Source organism: Impatiens glandulifera, chromosome 1 (genome assembly GCF_907164915.1).
Source record: "Impatiens glandulifera chromosome 1, dImpGla2.1, whole genome shotgun sequence".
Taxonomy (NCBI): domain Eukaryota; kingdom Viridiplantae; phylum Streptophyta; class Magnoliopsida; order Ericales; family Balsaminaceae; genus Impatiens; species Impatiens glandulifera.
The window spans coordinates 147837688-147843671 of record NC_061862.1 but is presented as its reverse complement, the minus strand read 5'-3'; the positions used below and the strand labels follow the sequence as shown (position 1 = coordinate 147843671).

The 5984-nt window shown below is 30.2% G+C and overlaps 1 long non-coding RNA gene and 1 other non-coding gene across 3 annotated transcripts; both read left to right on the top strand.

Annotated features, from left to right (window-relative positions):
• On the top strand, positions 1-3607 carry LOC124914404. 2 transcript variants are annotated; one of them, XR_007096814.1, is made up of 7 exons: positions 1-212; positions 977-1046; positions 1466-1557; positions 1664-1807; positions 1943-2046; positions 2344-2505; positions 2883-3607. It is a non-coding gene; the product is annotated as an uncharacterized LOC124914404 (long non-coding RNA). The 2 variants fall into 2 exon arrangements; XR_007096813.1 differs by having other exon boundaries at positions 1661-1807.
• A 137-nt stretch (positions 3608-3744) lies between these two features.
• On the top strand, positions 3745-3815 carry TRNAG-GCC. Its single transcript has one exon. It is a non-coding gene; the product is annotated as a tRNA-Gly (tRNA).
• The last annotated feature ends 2169 nt before the right edge of the window (positions 3816-5984 follow it).

Here is a 5984-nt window from a genome sequence, read left to right as displayed (position 1 = left end):
GTAGGTAAATAAATTTATGGTGTAAAAAGCATTCTCACCCTGAAATGGCTCATTGCCAGCTTAAAGCTCATAACCCTATACTCACCGTCCGTACCGTTTAAGATCTCAAATGGCTAATTCAGTCTATGAAAGATGAGAAGGACGTCATTAACATGGCGCATCAGTTGGACCAATCGATGAAGATTACGAATATGTTCAATATCTGATCCAAGGTACATCCTTGTTCTCAATTATATATTGAATTTCTCTAAATTACTGCTTTTACTCTCATTTAGGGCATTATGGCTAAATTATTCTTTCCTTGTTGGAAACATTGAAAACCCATTGATCTGTTACAATCGACACTTAAAGTAACTAGAAGTGTTGAATTGTAGAAGTTTAATAGTGTATGTATTCTAATGTCATCTGTAATATGCGACATATTTTATGTAAACTTTAGATTATTTGAAAAAGATAAACGAGTATGAACTGGTGCTGCTTCGTATGAACCCAGACTGCTTCATTTCTGAATAAATGGATAACTGTGTGGTCTCTGATTGGGGGAACAGATCCTGGCTTCAGATTAATAGATTGGAGGTATTTCTTGATCAACCCTTGAATGGACTCATCTGGTTGAACTTTCACCACTGGCTTATTCTTTTGTTGATGATGATTCTTTAATTTCCATGTTATACATTTGTCCCACAAAACAATCCAATCCTTTTTTGATGCCCTTTTCCTTAATTTCGTACAATCGAATTTTTAAACCATTGATCCTTGCCTTCATATATCTCTTTGTGTAATTCAAACTTACTGGCCCAAATTTTGTCATCCAATCAACCCCCAAGATCATGTCACAGCCCCATAATTTGATTGTCTTTACGTTGAGTGTAAATTTGTGTTCCTGCATTATCCATGTTAGATTAGGAATAGTATATCGACTATATAAGATACCTCCATCTGCAATGGTAACTGCTAAGGGATTGTTTTCTCGCAGGTCACAACCCAATTGACGCGCGGTTCCTTCATCAATAAATGAATGAGTACTCCCACTGCCAATCAAAATGGTAATTCTTCTCTTCTTGAGTTATCCCAAGATCTTTAGGATAGAGTTATTGGCTGTGCCATTGAGGGTTTGCAATGATAATGATAGTCCTCCCCTGTCATCCACAACTTCATCTTCTTCCAATTTTAGTCTTTCTTCAAACTCATCATCTAATCCTTCAATGTTGAACAATTGTCTGTTTGTGCATACATGCCCTCGAGTGTACTTCTCGTCACATTTGAAACAGATTCTCGTTTGATTGGAATTAGATGTCACTCCTCTGTCTTTGTTTGTTTCACTCCTACTGTCATGCATAGCTGGTTTTGGATGATTCAATCTGATTGTTTCGCCTGCCGTCTTGCAATTCTTTGCTAGAAATTTATCTTTATTTTTCGCAAGTCTTATAGCTTTATCTAATGTTTCTGGCTTCATTATCTTCAGCATCTCTTTTAGTTCGTCCTGCAGTCCTCCCAAGAAGCTCTGTACATAGTAACTCTCGCTATGATTTATGTTCTTGGCCATGACTAAAGAGCGTAAGTCTCTCCATTGATCAATGTATTCAGTCAATAATCCTGTCTGTTTTAATTGAAGGAATTCAATAATAACACTCTGATGACCTGCTTCTTGAAATTCTAGTAGAACTTTGTTCGTGAATGCATCCCAAGATGAAACCACATGATCCATCAAATAATCTGTAACCCATATGTCAGCTCGTCCAGTAAAGAAATATATGGCATAATTTACCTTGTCTATGTCTTCGATTGCGAAATTTCTAAAGAACTGGTTCGCTCTTCTGACCCAACCTCTGGGATTAGTTCCATCAAACTTGTCAAGATCAATTCTGGAATTCTTTACAGTTAAACTATTCAATGCTTGTGAAACTTCTGTCTTTTGAACTTGTTGGTTGTTGTTTGTAAGGTTTGCATCCGTTAGGCGGAATATTCCAACTCCAACAGCGCTCTCTTTTCTGGCCGCAGTCGATGATGATGCACATTTTGCTTCTTCCTTGTTTTTATTAGCAGGTATTTTTCTTGACTCCAGTGTTGCATCCAAGTTGGCCAAGAATTGTGATTGCATTGCTTCTAATCGTAGAATTGCGTCTTGTTGTTGTCTTGCTGTTTCGTGTTGTATGAACCTGAACTGTTTCGCATTATCTTGTTGCATTGCAATGAATTTTGACACAATCTTGGATTCTGTTAGTAGTTGTTGTTCTTGAATTTCTTGATGTACCATGTCAAATTTATTTGCAACTTTTGCTTCTAATTTACTTGCCAGCTTTTCAATGCTTTCATCTGTGGCATGCAATCTCGTCATTGTAGTCAACGGAAGTCTTGCTCATACACAACAATAGATCACACACTCAATCGAACACGATATCTGTAAGTGATAGTAACTCTTGGTGAATGAGTAGAGGAGAAGAAGGCAGAGAACAAAATAGTCTTGGTAAAGAAGAAGAAAATGACCGAGAGCGAATGCACAAGGTATTTCATCGTTTGATCTGCATTTTTTGTAAGTTTTTTTTTTTTTTATAAATTCACATCATTTTAACCATTAAAGTACTCTTTTCATCAACTAAAATGACCTTATTTTATTTTCATTAAATTTTAATTTTAATACAAGAAGACATTTAGTAATTAAACCAACTAAAAACTCAAATAACCTACTTTTTTATTATTATTATTGAACAGTTTTTTAGACAACCCCCCCCCCCCCCCCCCAAAAAAAAAAAAAAATAATGTAGTTAACATTCAAAATCATGATCTAAAAGTTCTACTGATCTAATTATTAATACCAAGTGCTTATTGGTATTTCTATTGCTATTATTAATTGCTGTCGTTTGGTTGGTTAATTAATGAAGGTGAACCCGAATCAGATGAACCTGTTAACAGAGCCTCATATTGCAGCGAACCAGATGATGATAGATCACGATAGGCTGATAGAGAATCAGGGTCATGACAGATTCATCACTGGAGAAGGAATTTAAGGAGGAACTACATAAAGAGATTGCTAAAAAAGAGCTTAGATAAGTAATTTAACTTGATCCCATCATCAAAATTATTCCATTCAAGATTTTAAATGTTTTTAACCTGATCTATCTCTGTTATTAAAAATCCAACACACTTATTGACAATAAATGAATGATCTGGAGAATCAAAGAGTTTCCCATTGAAGAACTCAGGCATATTGAACAAGATAAGCAAAGAACATAATACTAAGTTATGAATGATTTTACTCATCATCCATCTGTTTATGTTATTTATGAGAAATGGTAGTTGATTTGATTCCAGTTAGTGCAGGATGAAACTCTCTATCAGTGACAAATATAATAGGGCATTGCATTTGCTTTCGAATGGGCGTACAAATAGTGGGATTTCCTTGAACTTGAATATATAGAATTTGAGTTCGATACTTTGAAAGTGGCGACTCCATTCGATGTTTGTAATATCCTTTGGAAGATGATATCGCCATGAGATATTGTGATTGTTCTTTTGATGATTATATTTGGGCATGTTGTTTAGATTTCATATTTGTATGGTCTTGTGTGTCTATTGAGATGAAAAACATGGTATTTTATTTATTAATCATCTGATTTTAGTAACATGATATGAATGGTAATGAAAATTAATGCAATTAATATATAGATTATGTACTAAGATATCTAATATTTTTCATTCTTTCTTTTTTGTTAAATTAATTATTAATCTTAATATTTATATAAAGCACCAGTGGTCTAGTGGTAGAATAGTACCCTGCCACGGTACAGACCCGGGTTCAATTCCCGGCTGGTGCATTTATTTATTTATTTTTTTTCGTTTCTTTTTAAGAGTGCGATTAATAAAAAACTTAGGACTTTAGGAAATTATATTCACCTCTTTTTTTAACTATGCTAGAAAATTGGAATTTCTTGGTATTTATATTGTTCTTTAAGTGAACCTAGTAAAATAAGAGTGACTCATGTTGAACAATGTTGAGTCACACCACTTTAAAGATTAAAAAACTATATCCAGTTACAACAATTACTTAATTCTATTACAAGGTCACAAATTCAAGTTTAAAAACATTTAAATATAAATATACTGATACGATACGATGGTATCAATTCAAATTTAAAAACATTTAAAATATACTAGTATGATGGTATCGTTGTAAGAAATTTCATAAGAACCATCATTTAAGTGAATATTGATGGTGATCTTCCCATGTAGAGGGATTGGACTGTACCTTTCTTATGTAAATTTGTAAACTTATCGTAACATACCATTTGTCATTATTTATAGTCAAACACTTTATGTATACAAGAGAAAAATGTAATCTTCAACGATTATTAGATGTATAAGTCGCGTGAGTGTATAATGGAAAAATATATATATTTTCATTTAGAGGAATTGTACTACAACTTTCTTCTGAATATTTATAGAAACAACATAACATACTATTTTTCAATAGTTATATTTAACACTTACATATATGACATGCATGTGTTACGTTCTTTTTAATAAAAAATTGTCACTCGACGGATAGTATTGATTAATAATAACCAGCTTTTTAAAAAAAATCAACTCAAACTCAATCCTACTTTATGGTGTTCCATAATAAAAAAAAGAGCATGCTAATGAAGACCTTACATCTTCTCTATCTAACTCTAAACATTAAAGATAAATCATAAATTAAAAAAAAAAATACAAGTACGAACTCACAAATACCAAAAATATCATAACACACCATTTGTTATTAGTTATATTTAATACTTTATGTACACAAGAGGCAAATATAATTTTCAACGATTATCATATCCATAAATCGCATGAGTGTACAATGAAAAAACATATATTTATTTCCATATAAGTAATTGTACTACAACTTCTTTCTATATGTTTGTAAAAACAACATAACACACTATTTCTCAATAGTTATATTCAACATTTTAAATATGACATTTGTTGCGTTCTTTTTAATAATAAAAAATGACACTAAATTATATTTCGAAGAATAGTATCGATTGAGAATAATCAATTTAATAGACTGAATTTAACATTTTTTAAATCAAATTAATCCTACAATATGGTGTTCCATAATAACAAAAAAGAATTTTAAAAAAATGCAAGTACTCCCAATCCCTACATCACTCTTGATTCAAACCACAATTTCATAGATCCCTTAAATATTCATTATTAACACCACTCTTTATTCAAACCATAATATCCCTCAAATTCGCACCCAATTCCATCAATCATCGTTCATCCCTCTAATTCAAACTCTCATATATATCATCATATATCTTATCTTATAATACTTACTCTAAAATTCGCATGAGTTGAGACTCTAAAATTCGCATGAGATGGGACTCGAATCTTAATCTTTGAGTTTACATATGAATATTTTAACTATTTGAACACTTTAATTTGTAATTTTATGAATTTTTATATATATATTTAAACATGGTTAATAAATAACAAATAAAAGATAAAATGAATAAAGAAATTAATTAATTATATAAATAATAAATGTGTAGAGAGAATGTATAAAAATTACTATTTTTAAATAAATTATTTAGAAAATTTAGTTATAATTAGGATGATGTGAAAATATTTTTAAAATTTAATATATAATTATATATTATAAAATAATTAATAGAAGTAGAATTATTTTTATATATATAATTATTTTTAAAAAATTAGTAAGTAAAAAATATAATAATTTTAAAAAAAATAAATTTAAATAACGGTGTATCTAATAAATATGTAAAAAATAAATTAATGTAACCTAAATAAAAAATATTTAAAGATTAATATAATAAATATGAAAAGAGAAAAATATATTAATAAAGGGGAAATAAGTAATTAAATAAGATTAATTTATTTTTATTTAAATATATGACAAAAAAATTTTTAAATAAGTATAATATATAATTATATAAATTGTAAGATCATCCTTAATCTGAAATCTAATTCCAGCCATT